Source organism: Antechinus flavipes, chromosome 1 (assembly GCF_016432865.1).
Source record: "Antechinus flavipes isolate AdamAnt ecotype Samford, QLD, Australia chromosome 1, AdamAnt_v2, whole genome shotgun sequence".
NCBI classification, from domain to species: domain Eukaryota; kingdom Metazoa; phylum Chordata; class Mammalia; order Dasyuromorphia; family Dasyuridae; genus Antechinus; species Antechinus flavipes.
Genome location: NC_067398.1, coordinates 340,853,737 through 340,880,778, shown reverse-complemented (window position 1 = coordinate 340,880,778; position 27,042 = coordinate 340,853,737). Strand labels below are relative to the sequence as shown.

The following is a 27,042-nucleotide window of genomic DNA, read 5'->3' as shown; positions in this document are numbered from 1 at the left end:
GATGATCACAGTCTGCCCAAACCAGGTAGAGGAGAGATGTTGGGCTAGATATACATGTACAATCATTTTAAACATATTTCCACAGTAGTCACATTGTGAAAGAAAATTCAGAACAAAAGGGAAAAACCATGAGAAAAAAACCCCAAAAAACAAAACCAAAAACAAAGTGAATGTAGTATGCTCAATCTACTTTGGACTCTTTCTTTGTTCTTTCTCTGGATATGGTCAGCAGTTTTCATCATGAGTCTCTTGGAATTAAGATTTTAATTTTTTCCACATTCCCCAACCTCTCTGCTTTTTTTTAGCCCTCCAATTCCTTGAATGAGCACCTGTGATTAATGGGGGGAAAACACCTCAAAACAAAACAAAACAAAAAATAAAACGAAACTGTTTACTCCTTTAGCTTTCAGCTCTCCAGGCCATCCTTAGGTATCACTTTGGGGAGTTGAAATGCTTATATTAGCATTAGTCTGTTTGATGACTGAGGTGGGACCTTTCCATCTCTTTGTGGATTCTCCTCTTTCTGTCTCTGTCCATTTCTGTCTATCTCCCAGCCTCTCTCTCTCTCTCCTTTCAAAAAACTGCTATTCTAGGACTTGTATCCCAAAGAGATCACAAAAAAGGAAAAAGACCATGTGCAAAAATGTTTGTGGCAGCCCTTTTTTTCGTGGCAAGGAATTGAAAACTGAATGGATGCCCATTAGCTGTAGAATGGCTGAATAAATTATATGGCATATCATATCAATGTTATGGAATATTATTGTTCTGTAAGAAATGACCAGCAGGATGAATACAGAGAGGCCTGGAGACACTTAGATGAACCAATGCTAAATGAAATGAGCAGAATCTGGATATCATTATACACAGTAACAATAATAATGTATGATGATCAATTCTGATGATTGTGGCTCTCTTCAACAATGAGATGACGCCAACCAGTTCCAATTATTCAGTGATGAAGAGAACCATATATACCCAGAGAGAGAACCATAGGGATAGAGGGTGAATCACAGCATAGCATTCTCATTCTGTCGTTGTTTGCTTGTGGTTTTTTTCTCATTTTTTTCCTTTCTGATCTGATAATTGTAGAAATATGTATAGAAGAATTGAACATGTTTAGCATGTATTGGATTACTTACCATTTAGGGGAGAAGATGGGAGTAAGATGGGGAAGAAAAAATTTTTGGAATGCAAGGTTTTGCAAAGATGAATGTTGAAAACCATTTGCTTTATTAATAAACTTCTAGTAAAACAAAACAAAACAAAACAAAGCAAAAACAACTCTGCCCTCTAGGCCTTGTCCAGCTATAGCTTTCTCTTTCCCCAAGCCAGGAAGAAATGTGATTCAGGGTTTTTACTTCTTTAGGCCCCCAGGCAAAGTTACTAGTTCAAGTTCTGCCAGATAGACTATTAAAGAAGGCTGAACTTTTATATAATTACAATAAAGTGAAATGCCCTCCACTAGAAGAAAGTAAGTTCTCCATTTTGGGAAGTCTCAAAGAACTTGCTGAAATATTATAGAGGGAATGTTTGCTTCAGGTAAATCTGAGTTTAAGTGACTTTTGTGTTTTTTTTCCTGAAGTTGCCATTTTCTGAAATTGTCATTCATGAGAGATGGCGTACAGTGGTGGAAAGAGTGGACCTGAATTCTAGAGCAACCCTCAAGATCAAAAGGATCCTCAAGGCTTAAATTTCATTGGGTCCTGCTCAGGGATTGTGGATAAATGTGCATTAATGGGAAGAACTCTTCTGGGTTGGAAGTCTAGAAAGCTTTGTTCTATCAGTAATTCTGTGTATGAGTTTGGATAATTCTCCCTTCCTCTAAGGGCTGTTTCTCCATGTGTCAAAGGAAGGAGCTGAACCAGATTTCTGATGTCTAATTTGATTTCTGTTTGAGATTCACCTTTTCACTTCTTCCCCAATTGTCTTATCATCCTACAGATATTTTTGCCCTTGCAACTGGCTTCTTCCTCCCAATTGTGAGTTCCTTCCTGGAACTGCCAGTTGCGGAAATGCCTAGGCCAGCTATGACGTTCTAAACTGCTCCTAGCTCTTCAAGCTTTCCCATCTTGCCTATCTATGGTTACTTTCTTCCCCTTCCTGATCCCTGTTGTGACCAGCACAACACAAATGGGCTAATGGCAGATGAAAATAAGGAGAGAGGGTTGCTGATAATTCAACAGAGCCATTTATTAAGAGAAATCATGCTGCTTATATATCTTAAAAACATATGTTATTATGAAAAACATTTTTCTGTGACCAACCCTGGTCTCTGTTTTCTAAGATCTAACTCTCTGAAGCAAGTTTAGTTTCTAGGGACTCAATTTTATTTAAAGTTCACAATGCCAGGACCTTATGTTTTCTCATGATTTCAAGCTTAAATGCACCCTTGGTTAATCTCAGGAGGAGGGGAATATCCCAGTTACCAAAACATACTCATTTTCTATCTTCCTAAGAATTCTCTACATCTTCTCCTTTTTTGTTTATTGAAGTGTTCTCAGGTTTTGAAGTCTGAAGTCCTGCCTGCGGACATTCTCTGCAATTTTTTTTTAACTCTGGTCAGAAAACAGTCTACCAGAATAGGTCCACAAGTCCACCAATACCAAATCCCCTCTTCCATTTTTCAGTTCCTTTTTTATGTGTAGAGTTCTCCCATTAGAATGTAAGCTCAAAGCCTGGCACATTGTTGTTGTTGTTCAGGTATTTCAATTGTGACTGATTCTTTGTGACCACATTTGAGGTTTTCTTGACAAATATACTATAATAATTTGTCATTTCCTTCTCCAGTTTATTTTACAGATGAGGAAACTGAGGTAAGTAGGGGTAAGTGACTTTCCTAAAGTCACCCAACTAGTAAGTGTCTGAGGCTAGACTTAAACTTAGGTCTTCTTGACTTCATGTCTGGTGCTCTATCCACTGTGCCATCTAGCTGCCTCATACTTGGTATATAATAAATGATTAAGAAATGCTTATCAAATACTGTAACATATTTAACATGTATAAGACTGCTTGCCATCTAAGGGAGGAGGGGGGGTAGAGGGAGGGAAGGGAAAAGTTGGAACAAAAGTGAGTGCAAGGGATAATGCTGTAAAAAATTACCCAGGTATATGTTCTGTCAATAAAAAGTTATAATTAAAAAAAAGTTCTGAGTTTAGGATTTTCTTTATAAACTCTCAGAACTTTTTTTAATCCTTCTCTCTCTAGCAATCTTTTGCCTCAATTTTTAGCTATTTTTAACTCCTTAATGCATGTTGCCTCCGGAAAACTGAGACCAGGGAAAGACCTTTGTTTAAAAAGGCCAAGGTCTTCCAGTGCATTTGGGGCCATTGCCAGTCATCTGGATCTACATCTTGACTCTGGGTTATGATGACCTTGGAGGAGAGAATGAGGCTGATGACTTAGCTCAACTCTGCTTCATTTAAATACAATTCAATTCAAGTCATGTCATTGGTCCTCTTCTAGAAGAAAGGACAACCACTAATAGGGTACAATAGAAAATATTTTTTAAAAATAACTTTTTATTGATAGAACCCATGCCAGGGTAATTTTTTACAGCATTATCCCTTGCATTCACTTCTGTTCCGATTTTTCCTCTCCCTCCCTCCACCCCCACCCCTAGATGGCAAGCAGTCCTTTACATGTTGAATAGGTTATGGTATATCCTGGATACAATATATGTGTTTTCTTGTTGCACAGGGAGAATTGAATTCAGAAAGTATAAATAACCCGGGAAGAAAAACAAAAATGCAAGCAGTTTATATTCATTTCTCAGTGTTCTTTCTTTGGGTGTAGCTACTTCTGTTCATCTTTGATCAATTAAAGCTCTAATAGAAAATATTTTTAACTCTTGTGATATTATTTGCCTCAGGTCATTCAGCTAATATGGAACACAGCTGGGAAGTGAATCCTTGTCCCTTGGCTCTGGAGCATCCTGATAAATGTTTAAGAACTAGCTCTCTGAAAGGTATGACACAGTTTTAAGTTTAATTGTTATTTACCTTTTCAGCCCTTTCTTACTTCCAGATAATCAATAAAACAATAAACCAAGCCTTGACTTGTAGAGTTTGTTGATTTCTGTGGCATAAATGCTCACAATTAAAATTTCACAATGGGCTGGAGCTGGTACAAGCTGGCACTTGCACAAGCCAGGGTCAGAGTGCCAGCTGAAGCCTCATCAATGTCTTCAGCTCCCCACTGTTTCCAAACCACCCCACACTTTTTCTTTTCCCCTCTTTCTGTTGCTTTTTTTCTTGCTCCAGGAGTCCCTAAGGCAGGAGAATCAGCAATAGGCCCGGAGTTATCTAAAGACAATGAAAGAAACAGGAGAACCCTGTCTTCTATATTTGAAGGACTGTCGTGTGGAACAGAAATTAGCTTGATTTTGGTGTTCCCACAGGGCAAAAGTACAATGGATGGATGAAAATCAACACTGGGGATCAAACCAATAAGTAATAATTAAGTGTTTACTATAAGACATGTGATGAGATAAGTACTGGGGATACAGATGTAATCCAACTCCCAAACTCTTTGGTATGGGGGTCCTTCCTCTTGGTGGAGACCAATGACTTGTATCAGGGTCAGGGTGCAGCTGATGAAAGCCAGGATGCTGGCCAGTTTTAAAGATGCAGGTAGCCAATCAAAGGAGTTGTGGGGGCAGCTGGGTGGCACAATGGATAGAGCACCAGCCCTGAAGTCAGGGGGACCTGAGTTCAAATCTGACCTTAGGCACTTAAGACTTCCTAGCTGTGTGACCCTGGGCAAGTCCCTTAACCCCAAATGTCTCAGCAAAACAAACAAACAAACAAACAAACAAACAAAAACTAAAAAAAAAAAAAAATAGCAGCAATCTTGTGGCTGGAAGCATAAGACTCTCTGTAAGGCAATCTGGACATGTTCCAAAGGACCCTTCAAGGACACCTCCATGTTAGAAGAACTGAGCAGGGTCAGGCTAGACCAGGATACACAAAGAAGAGAAAAAAAAATCCTAACAGCAAAAAATAGCCCTGCTTTTCAGAAACTCACAGTCTAATGGAGGAGACACTATCTTAATGGCTAGGTACCAATAAAGTTATCTACAAGATAAATCGGAGATAATCTCAAGGAGAAGGCATTAAGATTAAGAAGGTTTGGGAAAGGTTTCTTTTAAAAAATAATATTTTATTCCTCCCTCCATTACATGTAAAAATAATTTTAAATGTTTATTTAAAAAAAAGTTTTGAGTTCCAAATTCTATTTCTCCCTTCCTCCCTTCCTCCCTTTCCCTGATAAACCTGAGATAAGTTATACATGTACAATTGTTGGGATTTAATCCCAATAATATAAATAATTGATTAATATTATATTAATTAAATATTAAAATTAATTATTATACTACATAATTCATTATACATAATAAACAACATGTAAAAACTATACATAATATAGTATATACAATAAAATATAATTAATATAAATATAAAACATATATAAATTTTAAAAATAAAAATATTGGGTTTCTGGGCTGGTATTGTGAGTGTCTCAGAAGAAGCTTAGACCATCTTCAGAACAAGAGAAAAAGATTTTATTCTTATAACTGGGGGACTAAATTCCAAGAGAAGTTAGTAAAGTAATGAGGAACTAACAGTGTATTTATATAGGTAAAATGTTGTTTGTTTTCTGGAGGGGGGGACTGTTTGGGTTACTACTGTCACTCGTTTTAGAAAACTAATTTCTATAGATTAAACTCACTAATTTCAAGAAAGCCTGTAATATGTTAATTTTATGGAAATTACTGCAATACTAATGCTTCAGTTTGTTTTTGAGCCTGTATGACTAGGACTGCAGGGGAACTTTTGGTTCCAAGTTGGAGTGAGAATGCTTGCACAGGATTCTTCAAGTCAGAGCTTTATTTTGCCAAAGTGAGTAGGCCAAATAGCATGGGTAACTAATCACTAATTAGGGTCAGGGGCCAGAAAGCTTTTATAACAAAATGTTGGCTCCAAGCCATATTAAGAATCCTAAAGCTGGTAAAAACAATATTTTTCAGGCACTAGCCTAGCCTGTTAAAAACATAATTGGTCAAAACAGCAACTTGGTTACCTGGTTTTAAGGAACAGTTTACTGGGCAAATGTTCCTTCTGTGGGCTCAGCAACTCTAAAACATGAGTATGTTAGTGATTTTAGAAAGTATTTATGTTAGTAATTTTTATATGTTAGTCTAAGGCAAGGGTTGGGGTTGAGCATGTCCCCTATATTTCCCCAATTCTTCTAAGAGAAAGGGATGGTGGTCTTTTCTTCTATAATTGCTTCAAGTTGGGAATGGGCATAGAGCTGAGCCCACCTTACAGGAACCACTCAGAGAGGTAGGAGCTCCAGGGCCCAAATCTCAGGATCAGTGTTCAGTGTTGGCCATCTTTTGAATGTAAATTAGCTAGAGCCCAGAGGACAAAAATCTTATGAGAAGGGGGTTAGGGATGGTAGTTTTGTAAAGTCAAGAGGCTATTTGGGTGGCCAAGGGTACATGTGCCAAATTGTTTAAAAGGAGTCAAGTACTGGGTAGCGGAAGTGACTGGTTGAGGGGGTCTCCCATCAGAGGCACTTCCCTTCATAGGGCCTTCAGAAATATCAAATTGAAAGGGAAGGCTCACCTTACAGAGAAAAATGCATCCCTTGGGGACCACAGAGTTATTCATCCCACTAGTAGTAGCCCACAAATTGGGCAAGGGGAGCTGAACAGAGAGAACTAAGGTAGAGCCCTGATCCTTGGAAATATGGTTAAAGGGGCAGAGCAATTGACTAGCAGAAAATATGTGCTATTTTATCCACTTTCCCTGAATATTGAGGACCCCAGGCAGAGTGGAGATAATAATTAATGTTAAGTGCCTCAGCCACAGTTTTTGTGATGTGAAGACTGAGTCATTGTCACTCTGTAAAGAACTGGGGAAACCAAAATGAGGTAGTAACAAAAATGAGAAGTGATTTGAAGTCTCTGTATGAGGCATATATGTCAAGTCTATCCACCAGTCTCCTGGACAGGTATTCCTTCTCTGAACAGGTTTAAAATGGTGGGGTTTAATAGTACCTTCAGGATTCACTTGGGCACAACTTGGGCAGGCCTGACAAGACTGGCAAATGGCTTCTCCTAGCTTGCAACCAGGGAAAATAGGATTCACAAGGGACTTGATAGTGTTCTTTGTAGCTTGGTGTAGGCCTCCAAGAAATTTCCCCCTTAGACAGTGGAAAGAAACTGTCCAGAGAGTGTTTCTTTTTTTCTTTCTTTTTTTTTTTAATTAAAGTGTTTTACTTTCAAAATATATACATGAATACTTTTCAACATTCACCCTTACAAAATCTTGTGTTCACCCTTCCTCTTTTCACCTCCTCTTCTAGATGGCAAGTAATCCAATATATGTTAAATATGTGCAATTCTTCTATACATATGTTTACAAAATATGCACCAGAAAAATCAGATCAAGAAGGAAAAAACGAGAAAGAAAACAAAGAATGAAAATACCATGTTGTGATCCACACTCATTTCCCCACAGTCCTCTCCCAGAGGGTGTTTAAAATCATTGAGAGTGGGAAAGAGTATCCCCTTTCTTTTGCAAGGATGGAATGTATAGAATGCATAGACTGGAATATAAGAACTGGGTAGCTGGCGAGTAAAGAAGCTAATATAATAGTATGTTAGGAAGCTTCTTTTGTGACAGCATCAACAAGCCAATTTCCTAGGGCTTAGTCTGTGCACATCAAATAAGTTGTTTATAAGAAAACATATTTGTATAATAGATCACATAGTACAAACAGATATTATTTCCACATTAGTAACAAACTTAAATAAAATTGACTTTTATATTGATGTAACACAAAATATTCCATGTTACATTCCTATAAGAAAATTTCACTAAAATTCTCTTCTCCAAATCACATTGAAGCTGTTTCAGATTCAGTTTCAATAATCAGCCCCACAGATGATTGTATTGATACCCAATTGTTTTTACATCATTTGGAAATATATAAGAACTTTATTTCATACAGACATATACATCTAATAATAGGCAGATAACTAGGCCAAAAACTCATTTACTTGATTGTTTAGAATATACTGACTACATATTTTCAGATTGAAAACTCCAAGATCTTACGTAGTTGTTCTATGTTTGTGCTTTCTACTGACCACTTGAGTGGTCTGAGTATAGACATTTGCTATAGAAAAAGCAGGGACATGATTAAAACAATATCAAACTGGTCCATCAGCTCTCCAAGCATCTTTAGCTCTGTTTTTCAGGTAACAGTTATAGTTCACAACCATTCATGCAGTAACAATTCTACTTAAAAGCCAGACTCAGGAATAATCAGGTGGGAAACCTTCCCCTTCAAAGGTACACAATTAGGAAACTAAGTCAGAAACTCACCTTAAGCTTAAACCAAGGTTGTCCCTTCCCAACTCTTTCCCAGATATAGACTTCCATCTGTAACATTTCAGGATCACGTTACCTCTGAATAGCTTGTGGCATATCTCTTGAATGGTGGATTATGGACGTAAGACAATCACACCTGAATTCAAAACTTAAAAAAAATATCAGTTATAGTCTCAAGAGATTTCAACTCAAATAACAAGTTAACTAATCACAGGTTGGAGTCAAATGCAATTCTTACTCTTATGAAGTTGCAATAAGTAATAAAAATTTATCAGGACTCACACACAGAGATTTCATTTAACATCTTTCACTTGTTTTTCTTCTTCTTGAGTTTAAACTCACACTGGTTTAAAGACCAATTATTAGAAATCATTTCTATGTAAAAACCCATTCTTTGTTTGGGAGCTATATAATCCAAAAAACTCTTTTCTCAGGGAAGATAATCTTGCTTACAAGATGGTTTCAAGAAACCTGGCAAACTTGGGGAGCTGACAGTTACCTTAGAGAAGGAACTGGGCTTGCCACCCCTTCTACCCATCTATCCTTAGGGTTGTGGTGGGCTCTGCTCTCTGACTCTTCCCCTATTCTGTGAAGGGGGAAAGGGTTCTGCACACCTTCAGATTCCAAGTTCTAAAAAGCAAAACCAATCCAGATAAGATTTTTCACCTCATCCCTCTTTTTTCACATTCAGTAATTACCAATTTTAAGTTTTACATTATGATAATAACTCCAAATGACTTAACAGTTATACAACTTGCATAAGTGGTAGCCAAATAGTCTTAACTATAACTTTCTCTTAACTCACAAAGATGGAAATAGCTAATTGCTTAAGTTATATTTACAAAACATTATAAAATAGGGTTAACATAACAGATTTTAAACAAAAATTTCATCTTCTTTTAGTTGTTCACTTCACACTCTAAAAACATTCAGGTTATTGGCTGACAAGCCAAATTTGGGTCTATAATCGCAGAAAGAGCCTATTATTTAGTAATTAGTATTAGCTGAATCTCATCATTTAGTAGTGGACTTAAGTGGGAGGATTTCCCTCCTCAGGCTATTACATCTTTGGAAATTCTCAGAGAGTGCTTGGGATTCCATTTCTGTTTTCTTAAATAAGTTTCCCTTTTATTTCAGGGAAAAAAAACCCAAAAATTAAAATTCAGATAGCACATTATCTATTACAAAATTGATAGAAGTTTCATTTAATTTCTAGTAAATTTTCCAATTTTGACATACATCAACTTAAAAAAACTTAAATTAAAATGATTAACCAGTGTTTAATTTGTGAAATTCCATAAATTTTGACTAGTGTTCCAATCAATTCCAATTACTTTGTTGTTGTTGTTTCCCAATTCACACAAATATTTTCTCTTTTTTGAGCCTGGAAATGAGTGAAGTGTGAGTTTTTGCTTCAAGATGCAGGCCTTCACTTTGAAATTTTTACTGACATAGCTTCCAGAAGTTTGACTCCCAATAATGCAAATGCAGATTATTTGCTGCCAGAGGTTTTTTTTTTTTTAATTTTTTAAAGTGGCAGCAAACATTTTCTGTTTTCACAAAGTTCCCAACTCTTAAATCCTCTGTGAACACTGTCAATGCAAACAGATTATAACTTCCTTGTTCCTTTCTATATACATATCCCTTTGGGAAGCTTTGATCAAACCTATCATATCTCAAAAAATCTTTACTGCACCAAGTATATTTTCTTTCCTTCTATTAGCACTCCAAACATCTATCCATTTCTGCTGTAGTTAGGGAAGGAGGGAAAAGGGAAGAAAGAGAAAAAGACTCTCTTTCTTCTATGCATTATTCTCCTATTCCTCAGGAACCTGGATGTTGGGATCCCACCAATTACCAATCAAGTAATCTTAATTTAATTGAATTCACTTCCAAATTACCTTACACATACAAAAAAATTATTTACATTAACATTTGTCTTATGTATTGGTCACATCTAAAAATCTATATAAAGTTATCAAGTATAAAGTAATTGCATTTACTAAAACAATTATTATTCATAGAAATTACCTTATGCTAAGCACTTTTACAATCATATGACTTTCACAACAAGTGTTATTATTTTTCTTTACAAATCAGAAAACTGAGACAAAGATAAAATAAGTTGCCACAAATTACAGAGTTGATACATTTTGGCAATGGAAATAGAGAAAGGTGAACCTACCAAAGACAGAGACTGGCTCTTCCACCTCCCATTATCATGCTAAATGCTGCCAGGGGCACTTGGACTCCTTCTAGGAAGCTGCGGGGTGGCTGGGGTGGCTGGAGCCAGGAACTCCCTTTGGTGGTAGTTTCAGGTGTCAGGATCATAGGGCCTGATCCCCCTGTCCCCCCAACAATGTTGGCAAGATGTGGTTCCCACATTTCTCCAGATGGAACAGAATCCAAGTTTCCCTACAGTTCTCTAGTATTCTATTTTCTTTTTCTTGGAGGCTTTGGGTGTAGGAACTTTAACTTTATCTTCTTTTGATTATGTGTTTTGAACTTCCTTGTCACAATAGTAGCTTTTTATGGTTAGAAGAATCTTTTTTCTGCTGTCTGCTCATTTTCCTAGCCTATTATTTGGCTTTTAACTCTTTATTAAAGTAGGGCTCGTAGAGAGTGCATTGTCCCAAGTTTCAGAGATTTTGTGCAGCTGTTTTCAGGGATTCCTCTAGAGATCTGATCACAAGCTCAGTTTTCTGCCCTGGAGCTGCTGGGGGGTTCCTGCTCCACTGTGGCTGTAAGATCTAGTGTGCTAAAGCAACAGAGACCTTTCTCAGGGCTAGTGAAGAGCTAGCTGCTATTGCCACTGCTACCCATGTCCACTCCTAGTTTCCCAAGGCACTCTTACTCTATTGACAACCTTTCCAGCTGACCTTCTGAGACTTCTTTGGTGTCTCTGGGCTGAGATCTGGAAACCATCAGTACTGTCACTCCTAAACTCATTCCTGCTTTGTGGGTTCAAGGGCTGGGACCCAGGATAGGGCTGGGATTATGCATTAGACTCCCACTCCATTGCCACTCACCTTTGCTGCTGCCCTTTTAAATTGTCTTTGGCTGGAAAATTGTTCCACTCTGTCTTTTTGTGTGTTCTGACACTCTAAAATTTGTTTAGAGCCATTATTGAGAGGACTTTGGAATGGTTTGGGGGAGAGCTGGGCAAGTCCCCATCTTTACTCTGCTTTCTCAGTATTCACTTTTCTTAATCTGATCTCAGATAAGAAGGATATGGGCTGTAATGAGCTTTTTAGCAATTCCTACAAACTGAAATATACTCAAAACTCCAAAGAGTAAAGCATGCTGAGTGATCGGAATTGTGCAGAAGGTCCTTCAGTCCTTTCTGGTTGCTTTCCCTTTTCAGTATCCACCTTAGCTTTTATGTAAAGGGGACCATATTTTCCTTTCCTACTGGTGTAGAAGAGGACTCATGAACAAAATAGAAATTTAAGGGAGGGTTAATAAAAAGTTGCTCTTTATTTGCTATTTACTCTCTTCATTTCTGGGCTTTTTGCCAATTAACTTTCCTTCACTGCCCTAGCACAACTAAATGGATAATTTTGTCAATTGTTTTAAAAATCTTTTATAAGATTTAATCCTTATTTTTATTTAAAATAAATGCTATAGAGTGTTATCTTTAAACTTACTAAATTGTTTCAGAAGGGGGTGAATTCCTATTATCCCAAAGTCTGGGGAGTTCTTTCCTGCAATCTTAAAATCACTAATTGCCAAAGTCTTTAATAACTAATTTCGAAACCTTCAGAATGTAAGGTTTTTTTTTTTTAACAATTCTACAACTTTAATAATCTTTTTCCCCTCTCTAGCCCCAACTTAGCCAGTGTTGGATAATAGAAAAGGCTTGGAAGTACTGATAGATCTTTCCCAGTATTATCTCTTAAGAATTTTTTTTTTCTGGCTGAATTTTAAATCTTTCAAGGTAATAGAATCTAGCTCACAGATATTCTGCAGACATAGAGATGCAGGTGTGGAAAATTGACAAGACAAATGCATATAACAAAGCACATGCATATCAGAGGCAAATTTGGCACCCAAAAGCTTTTTACAAGAATCTTTAAGGTCTGGGCCTTGGGATACAGCCATGAAAACTAGTATACATAGAACCTTAACCCATTTTTTTCCTTCCATTTACAGAACAAGTCCAACTGTAAAATGGCATTGTAATTTAGTGATCCATCCATTCACCATTTTTTTTTTGATCTTCTATAGTATATTGTGACCAGACTATATTGCAGAGAAAAAGTAGGTGCTTTTATTTAAGATCCTGTCTCCAAAATTTCTCCCAATTTGTCAGCAAGCAACCCAGAGGGGAATCTTTGGGAATGGAAGGTCTCTGCTCCAAACCTCATGTTTCCTTGAAGACTTCAACATCCCAAAGGGTGGAAGAAGAAAAAAAATAGACATTGATAGGGGGAGTCCTTAGAGCCTACTATGTGCCAGGCACTTTATCAAGTATCATATTTATCTCATTTGAAACTCATAACAATCTTGAGAGCTAGGTTCTATTTTATATTATTTATTATTATATATATTATATTATTTATATTATTATATTATTTATATTATATATAATAATATATAAATATATATTATTATATATCATATGTTATATTATATTATATATTTATATATATTATATATTTATATTATTTATAATATATTATAATATTTATATTATTATTATATTTTTTCTATATATTCTACATATTATTTCTTTTTACAGTTGAGGAAACTGAGGCAGGCAGTGGTTAAGTGATTTGCTTAGAGTCACATAGCTAGTAACTACCTGAAGCTGGATTTGAATTCAGGTGTTTCTGATTCCAGGCCAGGCTTGCTATCCACTAAACACCAGCTGCATCAAAGTTCATCTTCCTTTCCTGAAACTTTAAGTCCTATCTTTTTTTTTTTTATTATAGCTTTTTATTTACAAGTTCTATGCATAGGTAATTTTTCAGCATTGACAGTTCAAATCCTTTTGTTCCAACTTTTTCCCTCCTTCCCCTCACCCTTTCCCCCAGATGGCAGGTTGACCAATACATGTTACATATGTTGAAGTATAAGTTAAATACAATATAAGTATACATGTCCAAACAGTTATTTTGCTGTACAAAAAGAATCGGACTCTGAAATAGTGTACAATTAGCCTGTGAAGGAAATCAAAAGTGCAGGCAGGCAAAAATAGAGGTTTGGGAATTCTATGTAGTGGTTCACACTCATCTCCCAGAGTTCTTTCGCTGGGTGTAGCTGTTCAATTCATTACTGCTCTAATGGAGCTGATTTGGTTCATCTCATTGCTGGGGATGGCCTGGTCCATCAGAATACATCCTCATATAGTATAGTTGTTACGGTATATAATGATCTCCTGGTTCTGCTCATTTCCCTCAACATCAGTTCATGTAAGTCTCTCCAGGCCTTTCTGAAATCATCCTGTTGGTCATTTCTTACAGAACAATAATATTCCATAACGTTCATATACCACAATTTACCCAACCATTCTCTAATTGATGGGCATCCATTCATTTTCCAGTTTCTAGCCACTACAGACAGGGCTGCCACAAACATTTTGGCACATACAGGTCCCTTTCCCTTCTTTAGCATCTCTTTGGGGTATAAGCCCAGTAGAAACACTACTGGATCAAAGGGTATGCACAGTTTGATAACTTTTTGAGCATAGTTCCAAATTGCTCTCCAGAATGGCTGGATGTGTTCACAATTCCACCAACAATGCATCAGTGTCCCTGTTTTCCCACATCCCCTCCAACATTCCGCATTGTCTTTTCCTGTCATTCTGGCCAATCTGTCTGTCCTATCTTGATTCTAGCCTCTATCCAGGAAAGAAACTAACTAGGATAGAATTGAGTATTTGGGCTTCATATATGTATTAAGTATCTTCCTGAGTCACTATTGTGACCCATGACTGCCCCTTTTGTCACTTCTGAAGTCTTCTTAAGAAGGTGTGAAATTCCTTTATCAACATTAAGTCTTGTCTTAAGTTGCTCTTTTGATTTGCAAAGTTTTGTATAACATGCTTTAAGGTAATAGAACTACTGTACTTGGACCCTAAACATCACAGTATATCAAATGTGTTTGCAAATTAGGTAGAAATGATCCTGCTAAAGAGATCAGATATGAAAAAAGCAGATGGATGAGACCAACCAAGCATATGCCCAAAGTACCTCCATTTCAATAGCATTGATTGAGCAAAATTTAATGAGTATGTAAAGGTAACAGAAATGTAGGAAATACCCTCAGATTTTATTACTATTAAAAACCTGGGCCTAAGAGATTATCAATAGTTATGTTGATAAATAAGTTATATGGATAGTTATTTTATCAAAAATTATATTGATATAGATTATCAATAGTTATATTGATAAACATGTTAAATATATTGATAAATATAAATTGATACAGATTATTGAATTATATGGATAAATAAATGCCTGATTTATGTTGTACATAAAATTTTCATGAGAATCAGTCATAGATCTTTTGAGGATATCCCTCATGCAGATCAATTTGGAGCAAAATGGCATTTGCAAGCAATATTACAGAGTAGTACACATCTTTACAAAGGAATGAAATGAAAGGATGAAGAAGGTAAAAAATTCTATTGTGGTTGGTGATTATAAAAGAAAGATACAAAACAAAAACAAAAACAAACTGTTTATTAGAGTAAAACACTATCTTAATGATTCTCTTCCAACTTGACATCTTTTATCCACACATTATTCAAGATTCATTGAAACACATCCCAACAGATATATTTGTTCAGTGAATGAGGATCATTAATATAATCACAAATATCAAATGAAGCCAAATGGTATAAATTGACTCTTTATGGATAGTGAGATCTTCCATGTAATTGTTTTGTAGATGACTTCATGCTAGATTTAATAAGACTTGGAACACAGAGCTCTCTGGATTAAATAAAGGACTATTCAAAAGAGTTTGACCTTGTTATTCACAAGAAAAACCAAATGAATGGAGAAAGATTACCATCAAAATTCTGATGTAGTTAGATAACCTATAAAAGTTATTTGGTAGTTGTTATATATTTATCTTGGACAGGCAGCACAAAGGAAGGAAGGAAACAAGCATTTATTAAGCATCTGCTTGGGTCAGGGTATTGTGTGAAGCACTTTACAAATACTGCCTCATGTGATCTTCACAATGACTCTGGGAGGGGAGTACAATTATTATCCTCACTTTTTTTTGTACAGCTAATAATTATCTGAGACCAAATTTGAATGCAGGTCTTCCTAACTTAGTTACTAGTTAGTCTAGTATTCTATCCATTGTAGCATCTAGATATTTTTGGCTTTTTCAAAGAGAGAATGAGTTAGGTCTAGAATTAAATAAAAATAGGATGATGGATTAGATTGCTCTGGGAAATTTCAGAGCTCTTTTAATAAATCTAAATTTCTTCCAGAAACTGAGGTTCATTTTAAATAACAAGTTTTAATTGATGTCTTCTGTTACTTATATCTCCATAGTTCTCCCAAATGTTTGTCTTTCTACATATAACATACAAAATTTTTTATTTTATTTTTTAAAGCTTTTTGATTTTCAAAACATATGCATAGTTTTCAACATTCACCCCTGCAAAACCTTGTGTTCCAAAATTTTTTCTCCCTCCCTTCTACCCCCTTCCCTAGATAGCAAGTAATCTAATATATATTAAATATGTGCAATTCTTCTATACATATTTCCACAATTACCATGTTATACAAGAAAAATCAGATCAAAAAAGGAAAAAAAATAAGAAAGAAATCAAAAAGCAAGCAAACAACAAAAAAGTGAAAATTCTATGTTGTGATCCACATACTCAGTCCCTACAGTCCTCTCTCTGGATGTAGATGGCTCTCTTCATCACAAGGCCGTTGGAATTGGGTTGAATCACCTCATTGTTGAAAAGAGCCACGACTCTCAGAATTGATCATCATATAATCTTATTGTCACTGTGTACAATGTTCTCTTTGTTCTATTCACTTCACTCAGCAACACTTCATGTAAGTCTTTCATATAAATCATCCTGCTGATCATTTCTTACAAAATAATAATATTCCTTCACATTCATATACCACAACTTATTCAACCATTTCTCAACTGCTGGGCAGTAACTCAATTTCCAGTTCCTTGCTACTACAAAAAAGGCTGCCACAAACATTTTTTGCATATGAGGATCTTTTTTCCTTTTTTATGATCTCTTTGGGATACAGATCCAGTAGAGATACTTTTGGATCAAAAGGTATGCACAGTTTGATAGCCCTTTGGGCATAGTTCCATATTATTCTCCAGAATGGTTGGATCAATTCATAACTCCACCAATAATGAATTAATGTCCCAGTTTTCCTTCATCCTTCTAACATTCAACAAATGATATTTTTAAAGAGGGGGAAAAATCAGCACAACTGATCAATATGTAAAATCTGAAAATGTGCAATATATAACAGTTATGAACGTCCCACTACCACAAAATGCAGTTCAGTGCAATTTCTCTTATCTTGTCATTTGATTCATGCTTCTTCTTTATAAATTTTGTTACATTTACTTCTGATTTTTTGGCAAATCTTTTTTTCATTTACTTTATGTATATGTATATTATATTTTTGGTTCTGCTTACTCCATTTTGCATCGGTTGATATAAAACTTTCTTTTACTACAAATATGTTACTAATGCTTCATTGACTGCAAACCATTCAGCACCACAGTTTCTGAAGAATTTTAAAATGAGGGGAGTGGAGACATGCATGAGGGATGTAAATAAGCTATAATGCAGTGTCAATGAAGAACTTAAAAAAAAAAAAGTGGAGTGATAGATGGCATCAGGAAAATGCATGACCAAAAAAGAAGATTGTCTGGTCAGGAAAACTGGTGGATAACCTATGTACTGATTTTGGACTATTATGGTTATCTTGATATAAGGAGAAAGGAAGGAAGAGTAATATAAGACAACAAAGATTTATTAAGTGCTTACTCTGTATCTGTCACTGTGCTAAAGTTCGTATATATAAGAAAAAGAAAGACAATCCCTGCTCTCAAGGAGTTTACAACCTAATGGTAAAAGCTCACACATAAAAAGAAGCTGAAAGGAGTGAGGGAAGTTACTTAGCACAGAGGCATGACCTTTGTGGAATTGAATCCAAGGAGAGCAACTTGTGGGACATAAAGAGTTGACTAGATTTCTAAGCTCTCTTTATGTTTTTTCCTATTAAAACTTTTTATGGCAGAAGAACATGATTTTGCTTTGTATACTCATCATTTTCTTTTTTGTTATTTTAAAGCTTTTTATTTTCAAACATGCATGGATATTTTTTCAACTTTGACCCTTACATAATCTTGTGTTCCAGTTTTTTGCCTTCTTCCCCCTACTCTTTCCCCTAGATCAGCAAGCAATCAAATATATGTTATACATGTTAAAATATGTTAAATCCAATATGTATAAACATATAAAAATCAGATCAAAAAGGAAAATAAATGAGTAAGAAAACAAAATGCAAACGAACAACAACAAAAAGAGTGAGAATGTTATATTGTGATCCACACTCAATTCCCACAATCCTCTCTTTGGATGAGATGGCTCTCTTTGTCACAAGATCATTGGGACTAGCATCAATCTTCTCTGAGTCTTCTTTAAATGAAAGCATTTAGTGTAGTCTCTATAGCAAGTTTATGGGAGAACATGACAAATGTTGCACAAGATGAGTAAGTATGAATGGGTTGCATTGTTGGAAGGAACATTTTGTTGCTGGACCTGATATCCATGATTCCATTGATCTGGTGGAATATTTCATTGAATCGATGTTTGGGAGAATCTGTTGGGGGAGACTGGTCCTGCAATTATACCAACATGTGAATAAACTTGATTTAGTACATTCTGCTTTGAAGTGCAGTGGCTAATAAGTCTCTCTTCTTATCACTTAATTTGTGATGCTATTTGAATAAATGTATTTGCTACAGTTGGGCATTATGGTATACAAATCTGCAATTGGCTTGAAGTAGGGAGGCTGCCATTTTCCTCTCAGGGCCATGAATGAGTGAATAAGGATTATGTAGATTAAGATAGACCTCCAGAGGAAAGACTAGGTGGTGCATTGCGTAGAACACTTGGATGTAAGTCAGGAGGACCTGACTTCACTTGAAAAAAGATAGTCATGAGAGAACTAGATAGATTTGTTGAGGCAGTTTATGGGATCTTTACTCTCTGTGTAATACTAAGCAAATCACACAATCTCTAGACCTACATTTCCTGGTTGGTGTTGGACTAAATGATCTTTAGTCTGTCTCTAAGGTTCCTTCTTGTTCTAAATTTGAAGATTCCTTGAGTCTATCACTTCATTCATCATTCATTTATCCAATATTTATTAAGTATTTGTGGTTAGAATCCTAAGCTGTACTAGAGAAAATCCATCAACTTTAACGAAGACGCATTATATATTGTTCTCAAAGAGTTTACAATTTGGGTAAAGGCTTAAGCAAGGGTGTGCTGGTAAATATTTAACAGCTCTCTCTCCAAAAACAAAATGTATCATATTCTCTATCCCTTTCTCAAGGCTAGATGGCAAAATAATAAACCAAGCCCTGATTTGTAGCTTGGTTGGTTTCCAAGATGTAAACGCTGACACTGAAAATTTCACAATAGCTGACTTTTTGGAGTCAGTCCTAAGGGCTCCAGAATACTTATGGGGGTAAGGCACATACAGACAGAAAAATATAGATCACAGTATTACTAGAAAAGCATTTCAGAGAAAAGAAAAACGGAATGTTATGTGTTGGAACAGAAAGGGATGAGAGCACAGTCGGTCTAGGTGGACAGCAACCTGTCCTCTCAGCAGATGTCTTAGCTCCACTTCCTTCATCTCCCTCAGTCGGGTTTACCCAAACACAGGAGGAGTAACCCTTCTTTCTTTTTCCTACTTCTGGTTCTAGGTGTTTAAGTAGGGTACTGACTGAGGGGAAGGGCAGAGAACAGGGAATCTGTTCATGGCGAGGGTTTTAACTTTGGCAAATAGGCACTAGCCCTGCAGAGCAGAGATCCTAGGGGTCTCTGGTGGTTCTACACCCTGACATTCAGGATCCTCCTTTGCTGATCTCATTCTTTCTCTTCTCTCTCTCTAGATGCTTTACCCACTTTTCCTGACCTTTATCCTTCTGGAACACACAAAATATTGAAGTAAGTTAAGACCCCATTCATTCCCTACTTTTCCTCTGAGCTTTCCATCTTCATCACTCAGCCTGTGCTTGTTCCAAAGGGACAGAGGGAAGCTTCCCTGGGCATCTGGGAGGGGCAGACCTAGATTAAGTTACCTGGCTTCTTTCTGGGTAATAGGCCTAGAATTAAGAGAGAATGAAATGTTTATTATATTATATTATTCTTCTCTTTCTCCTTATATCAAGATAACCATAATGGTTCAGAATTAGCACATACCTGCAAAGTGAGAGAGAGTATCATTGGCACTTTTTACCATAGAGTTGTTATCGGGATGAAGATATGATATCTTACAAACTTTGAAGTGATATTGAAACATCAGCCATTGTTATTATTATTGTCATAATCCATCTTAGTCTTCTAGAGTTGGTCCTAGGGACAAGTTATCTCACTATTCTATTATTTTCTTTCTATGTTATATAATAGTTCTTTATATGTTTATTTAATTCTTTATGTGTTATGTTATTTTGATTCTTTATTTGTTTTAATTCTTTATATGTTATATTATTTTGATATTATATTTTATATTTAAATTTAATATTTAAAAGAATATTAAAATGAAATTTAAGTAAAAGAATATTTTTCGACTATTGTCAAATTAACTTAAGGGTTTTTTGCAACTGGATAAAGTATTGAGATGTCAATAGTCATTGTAAGCTCATCTTGTACAGACTCTTTGGAAGTAACTTTAGAGCAGAAAGCATGATATGAACTGAATTCTGCTAATGATTTTGATTTTTTCTGCTAGGCCTCTAGATTTGAATAATGATGGTGGTGGTGACGATGATGAAGACAACGGTTGTGATTTAAAGGAGTTATCCCTCGTCTGATAGGCAGTGCAGAAGAGAGAATTTCTGAGGTTGAGGGGGTAATCACTGAAGCCGTGCAAGGCATGGGGGAGCAGGGCTGCTTACCTGGATTCATAGGATAGGGGTATCTATACACAGTCACTTCCTTCTCTAACAGTGAACTTCACCCACGTCTGGAAAGCTGGAGGCTACATGGAAGAGATTCCATGGTATATTAGTGAGGGGCATTCTTCCAAAAACTACTGGCAGCACTTGTGGAGGTTCTCTCATCCACCCTCAATGGGTCCTGTCTGCTGCCCACTGCTTTGGCGTGTGAGTTACCCTTTCCTTATTCCACTGAGTGAACAGGATTGCATCTGGAGATTGGAGTAGAGAAAGGGATTTGGGAACTAAATGTAGACTATGTCACTTTTCCGTCTTCTCCTCTATAAAATGGAATTACAGTTTCTGCCTGGTTTCTTCACTTGACATCCAAACTATAAGGTACCACACACATGAGTGGTACCATTACCCACTTTTAAGTGGGAAACCCAGGAGAGAGAAGCAGTAAATGGGAGAGATTTCCCTCTAGTTGGGTATGGGTATGTTGTGGGATGTGCCTCCTAGATACAGAGGGTAGGAACCTGGGACAGCTCTATGTAGCAGGACTCCCAATATTAACCTAGTTGCCTCTAAGGAATATTTGCCCCTTTCTTCCCCAGATATCTAGAAAACACTTCAAATTTAATGGTAAACCTAAAGACAAGTATCTGCTTGTGGACAAGATCGTGATTCACCCAAACTTCATACGTGGAAGCTTTGATGCAAACATTGCCCTGCTAAAACTGAAGACTCCTGTGGACTCTTCCAAAGATATCAGCATCTTTTGCCTCCCTGCTGCCTCACAGAACTTTCCCTCACAAATGGAGTGCTGGGTGACTGTTTGGAGGTAAGTGATGGGAGTGACCCTGTATCCTTTGGGCATCTTGGATTTATCAGTGTTGGAAAAGGAGCCTGGTCTACACCAGGACTAACATCTGTTCCAGTTCTCGGAGCTGCACAATGACCAGACCCAACAAGAGGGGAGTAGAAAATTTTAAAAAAGCCTCTTGGTCTCATGGGACAATCATATATTTGCTTAGTGTTCATCCTAGTCCGGATCTGGGTCTGGGTGCTCTGGACTAGCATGGTGAGATTGTTCCTTATGTGATGGTAAGAGCACTAGATTAAGATCCCAATTGTCATCCTTTTTACTTTTAGAATAGTCACTTCTAATCCTTAGTTTCTTCAAAAAGAAGCCTTAGTTTTTAGTTCTCTAACTATGTCCATGGAAGATCTTAGTATCTATATATCAATCCCCTCAAGACGTAATTGTCAGTCTACCAACTTCTACCAAGCCCTTATCCCAGCCCTGATGTCAGGGTATCTAACTATGAAGTGCAGAAAGATTGGATGTCTGAATCAATTTCCAACGCCTGGCATTTAAAAACATGTCCCTACTCTTCAGAGCTGGCTATAATGCTCTCTTCCTTCTCTCCCCAGGTCCTTTTGTATTTATTATTCCACTGAAAAGGCTTCATATTTCTGTGATGGATGCCCTTATTCGTGACCAAATATACCACAAGAGTTTGACCACTGCCCCACCCCAGAAAATATTCCTTAATGACATGCTATGTACCAGCAGCTGGAGCTGAAGATGGAAATCCATCCTTGTGAGACTTTCTTCCTCTCTCTGGTTCCTCTTTTGACTCCAGATTGGATCCAAGGGTTCACTTTATTCTTAGCCATACTAACAGACTCTCTCTCTCTTTTAAAGGTTAATTCTGGTGGACCCTTGTTCTGTAAAGTCCAAAACTCTTGGCTTCAGACTGAGGTGATATCCAGGAAAATTCATGGACGTAATATCACCACTCTAGTCACTGCCTATGTGGATTGGATCAATAAATATATTAAGTGATGTTCTGGCCCAATTCCTTCATCTTCCACCCCAGAACCAGCACCTGTTCCAGTCCTGAGCCAAAGCCCTGTGGGGAATTGATAAAATATTTCTTCTACTTTTCCTTTCATATCCTTCCTTCATTCCTCATTCTATGATGCTGCACTTCACTCAGCCTTCTCCTATAAATGCCTCCTTTCCTGACTGACTGTAGGCTTCATTTCTATTCTCAAAGACCTAAAGGCTATGTATGATGGAGGTCAGAGTCCTGGACTGGGATTTAGAACCCTGAGGTTCTAATAGGACAACCTGAGTGAACTTGAGCATGCTGCTGGGTTTCAAAATTTCCTGGACTCCTAGAACATGGTAAGGATGATGGAGAAGATCTGAGGCAAGAAGGAGAAAGAAATTGATACACGATACCACTCATAGCCTAATTAAACCATTTGCAATTTTCTCTTGGTGTAGAATCAATGATTTCTTTCCTCCTTTTGTTTGGGTGGGAAATGAGAAGAAAGGAGCCATCCCAATACTCAAAACTATTTGGAACTTTTGAAAACCTTACTCTACCTATGTCTTCCAGCTTTATGTCATCTAAAATTTTGTTAATTGTGCCATCTATGGCTTTATACAAATCATTGATAAAGTAATAAACAGTGCAAAGTCAAATAAACAGCTCTGAGGCATTCTCCTATTACACAGACCTTGAGTCATTTGACCTCATATCTCTTCAGATCTTTTCTTTCTTTCAGGTGGTATGTAGTGTACCCTAATGACAAAATCACTTAGTTTTCTCTCTTTATTGATTTTCTCCTAAATACTTTTCACCATGCTTTTCCCCTCTGCTACCTAGATTTAATGCATCAGAGAAAGAGTGCTGAACCTTTGGCTTAATTTGGAGTCATGGGAACTAAACTCTGAGATTTACTTCCCATACTGATATTAAGCAAATCATATCACCTCTTTTGGCCTATTTTGTAAAATGCGAGACTGTTTTGATCAGTACCCTAGAAATTTGTGTGTGATATTGGAGTGGAATGAGATATTCTTAGATGTTTTGATAGTTGACAAAATGAAGTTTATTTAGCTATTTCAGGAAAAGTATTTTTTAGTAAAAACAGGCATTGAAGACACAGTAAGTTGAATTAATTGAGAGAAATTCTTTTGCTTGGAATGCCCATCATTTCCCACTAGCCAAACAATGGAGAATTCATGGAATTCCTTGTAGCTATTTTGTACTCAGGAAACTAGGAAATGATATCAAAAGAATAAACTTTTAGTCACCAGAGCCAACCAAATCTTGAGAGTGGTCTCAAGAGATGGAGAAAAAACAAAAAAAAATTAAGAACAATCCAAGAAAAATGAGATTTTGAAAAGAAAGTCAACTAACTAGAAAAGGAGATCCAGAGTCATAAATAAGAAAATGATTCTTTGAAAATTAATATTGCGCAAGGGAGAGTAAATAAAGTTATAAGAGACCAAGATATACTAAAACAAAATACAAAGAATGAAAAAATAAAAGAGAATGTGAGACATCTTATAAGACAAACAACAGATTTGGAGAACAAGAAAAGAAAATACAAGAATAATTGGATTATTTGAAATTTATAATCAAAAAAGAACCTTGACACAATAATACAAGAAATAATTAAAGAAAAATGTCCTGAAGTGATAGGATAAGGGGGAAAGGTAGAAGTAGAAAAAATTAATTGATTACCATCTGAAAGAGATTCTACAAGGAAAATATATAGGAACATCATTGCTGAATTTCAAAACTGCCAGGTCAAGGAAAATTTTTTACAAGCAACTGCAATAAAAATAATTCAAATTCAAAATTAATGGAGCTATAATTAGACTTGCATAGCATTTATCAGCAGCTACAATAAAAGACTGTAAATCCTGGAATACTATATGTTGACAATCAAAAGAGCTAGGGTTGTTATAAAAGTTGGATATAATAGGGTATTATATTCAGTTAAATTAAGTATATATTGAATGAAAAAAGTGGACATTCAATGAACTGTCATATTTTCAGGATTTTGTCACAAAAAAACCTGAACTCAATAGAAAAGTTAACATTAAGACTAATTTCAGGGAACTAGGACAAACTGTTCTATACATGGAAATATAAACCATATGTCTAAGATTGACATTAGTAATTTGGTAGTCCAGAAGAAAGACTGGGGGTAGAGCTGGGCATGATGTGATTCTAAAAAACAAAATGATCTAGGAAATGTTAAAAATGATAATTATGCTATATGAATGAAGTGTGAGAACAAGAACTGACATAGAGGAATTAGATGGAGGAGGAGGACTGGTAGTTCTAAAAACTTAATATGGGGAATGGGGTAAAAAGGTAATAATATATATATATATATACACACATATATACATATACATAAACACACACATATATACATATATGTATGTATGTATATATATATTTAGCAACCTCCAAAATCCATAAAGAAGAAGGCAGGGAATAGGAATAGGATAAAATGGGGTATAGAAGGATGTGTAGATTAATGGGAGTGGGATAGAGAAGAGGGGAAAAGATGGAGGGAGAAGATAATGGAAGGATCTCTGTTAGGGGTGTGGCAGGGAGGTTAAGTAATAATAGCAAAGCAAACTAGAAGGTAGAAATAAAGGAGAAAAGTTAGCAGAGATAGGAAATAAGAGATATATACATATACAATAATAATGATCAGGAGTAGAATTTATGGGTAAAAAAGTAGGGTTAGTAATCACTGATCTTAGACAAAGACAAACTTAAAAAAAGCTTCAACCAAGAGAAATCTATGGGGCAGCTAGATGTGTATCACCACTGTAGTTAGCAGGACCTGAGTTCAAAGCTTCCCTCAGACACTTAACACTTAACTAGCTGTGTAACTCTGGATAAGTCACTTAGTTTCAATTTCTTCTCAAAAAAAAAGAAGAGAGAAATCATAATATTGTTATAGATGTATGTGTATATGTATATGTTCATATGTGTATATACCCGAAGATATATGTATGTGTGATATATGTTTATATGTGTGTATATATGTGTGCAATTGTATATATATAGTGTGTATACATAAATATATCCATGCTGAACTCTAGTCTGCTTGCAGAAGAGGAAAGGAGAAACAAAGAACAAAGTCAAAAGTGCATAGCAGAGAACAAAAGAAAACCTACAAAGAAGCACAGAAAAGATGGACAGATGTGAATACAATATCTTCTTTTATTATGTATGCTTTCTTGAAATGAAAATTTTGAACCCTCCCTGATGTTCTACTGGATATATGGCAATGCTTTGTTCTTCTTTTTCTGTCTGTTTTTCCTATTTTTTCTTATTTTACATATGTTTTAAATAAATTCATTAAAAAAAGAAAATGCTTTCTACACTTGCTGCTTTTACTTTCACTCACTCCTCAAATTTTTGGAATCTGGATTTTGACTTCTTCACTATGTCCACATATACACTATGTGTATACCCTTTGATCTAGCAATCTCACTACTAGGTCTGTGTTCCAAAGAGATAATGAAAAAAAGGAAAAGGACCCATATGTACAAAAATGTTTGTAGCAGCCATTTTTGTAGTGGCAAGGAATTGGAAATTGAGTGAATGCCCATCAGTTGGGGAAATGGCTGAATAAGTTTTGATAAATGAAGGTAATGAAATATTATTGTTTTATAAGAAATGATGAGCAGTCTGATTTCAGAAAAACCTGGAAAGACCCATAGGAACTGATATTGAGTGAAATAAGCAGAACAAAGAGAACAGTGTACATAGTAACATGATGATAAACTGTGATAGACTTGACTCTTTCGAGCAATGCAGTGATCTAAGACAATTTCAGTCTATTTGGGATGGAAAATAACATCTACATTCAGAGAGCGAATTATGGAGACTGAATGTGGATCCCCTTTGCATTTTCACCTTTTTTTTCTCTCAGTTTCCTTAAGTGCATGTCTGATTATATGACTTAAATCGGTTCTATTAATCCGGGCAATAGCATCAAATATAAGTTCCTCTGTTTAACTTTGAAAGCCCTATGCAACCCAACTCAGACTTTTTTCCAGCCTCATTGGATATAACGCATCCCTTCTGTCCTCTAAATTCCAACCAGACTGATTTTGTCTCTTCCTCATACATGGCACTCTCCTATCAATGTGTCTTCACACTGATCATCCCTCATAACCATAACTTATCCCAATAATGCTTCTGCTTCATAAAATCTACTTTCATTTAAGCTTCAGTTCAATTATTATCATCTGAACAAAGTCTTTTTTGACTCACAGAACCCTCACTCCTAGTGTTTAACTACTTTCTATGTGGTATTTATTCACTTGAGATTTGTACTATATATACTTATATATGGACAACTAGGTGATGTTCTGAGATTGGAATTAGGAAGACTCCTCCTCCTGAATTCAAGTCTGGCTTTAGACATGTACTAACTGTGTGACCTTGGGAAAGTCGCTTAACCCTGTTTACCTCGGTTTTCTTATCTGTAAAATGAGCTGGAGAAGGAAATGGCAAATCACTCCAGTATCTGTGCCAAGAAAATTCCAAACAGGGTCACAAAGGGTTGGACATGATTGAGCAAATGATTGAACAACAAAACATTATCCCATCCACAGTTACTGTTCATCCTTCATTCTTGAAGAGAACCAATGAAATCATGAGGGTGCTATCTTGACTTG

General features: G+C 36.2%; 2 long non-coding RNA genes across 3 annotated transcripts in view; both read left to right on the top strand.

Annotated features, from left to right (window-relative positions):
• Positions 1 to 19,633, top strand: part of LOC127543368 (uncharacterized) — a 30,555-nt gene extending 10,922 nt beyond the window's left edge. Inside the window, exons 5-6 of one of the 2 annotated variants that reach the window (XR_007949222.1) lie at positions 3,869 to 3,964; positions 19,539 to 19,633. This is a non-coding gene — a long non-coding RNA (uncharacterized LOC127543368). Of the gene's footprint in view, positions 1 to 3,868; positions 4,067 to 19,538 lie in introns of those variants that run through there. The other variant, XR_007949221.1, reaches the window with a different exon arrangement.
• Positions 19,634 to 20,277: 644 nt separating this feature from the next.
• On the top strand, positions 20,278 to 24,692 carry LOC127560200 (uncharacterized). The gene is made up of 4 exons (XR_007953285.1): positions 20,278 to 20,750; positions 21,140 to 21,366; positions 21,960 to 22,129; positions 22,234 to 24,692. It is a non-coding gene; the product is annotated as an uncharacterized LOC127560200 (long non-coding RNA).
• The last annotated feature ends 2,350 nt before the right edge of the window (positions 24,693 to 27,042 follow it).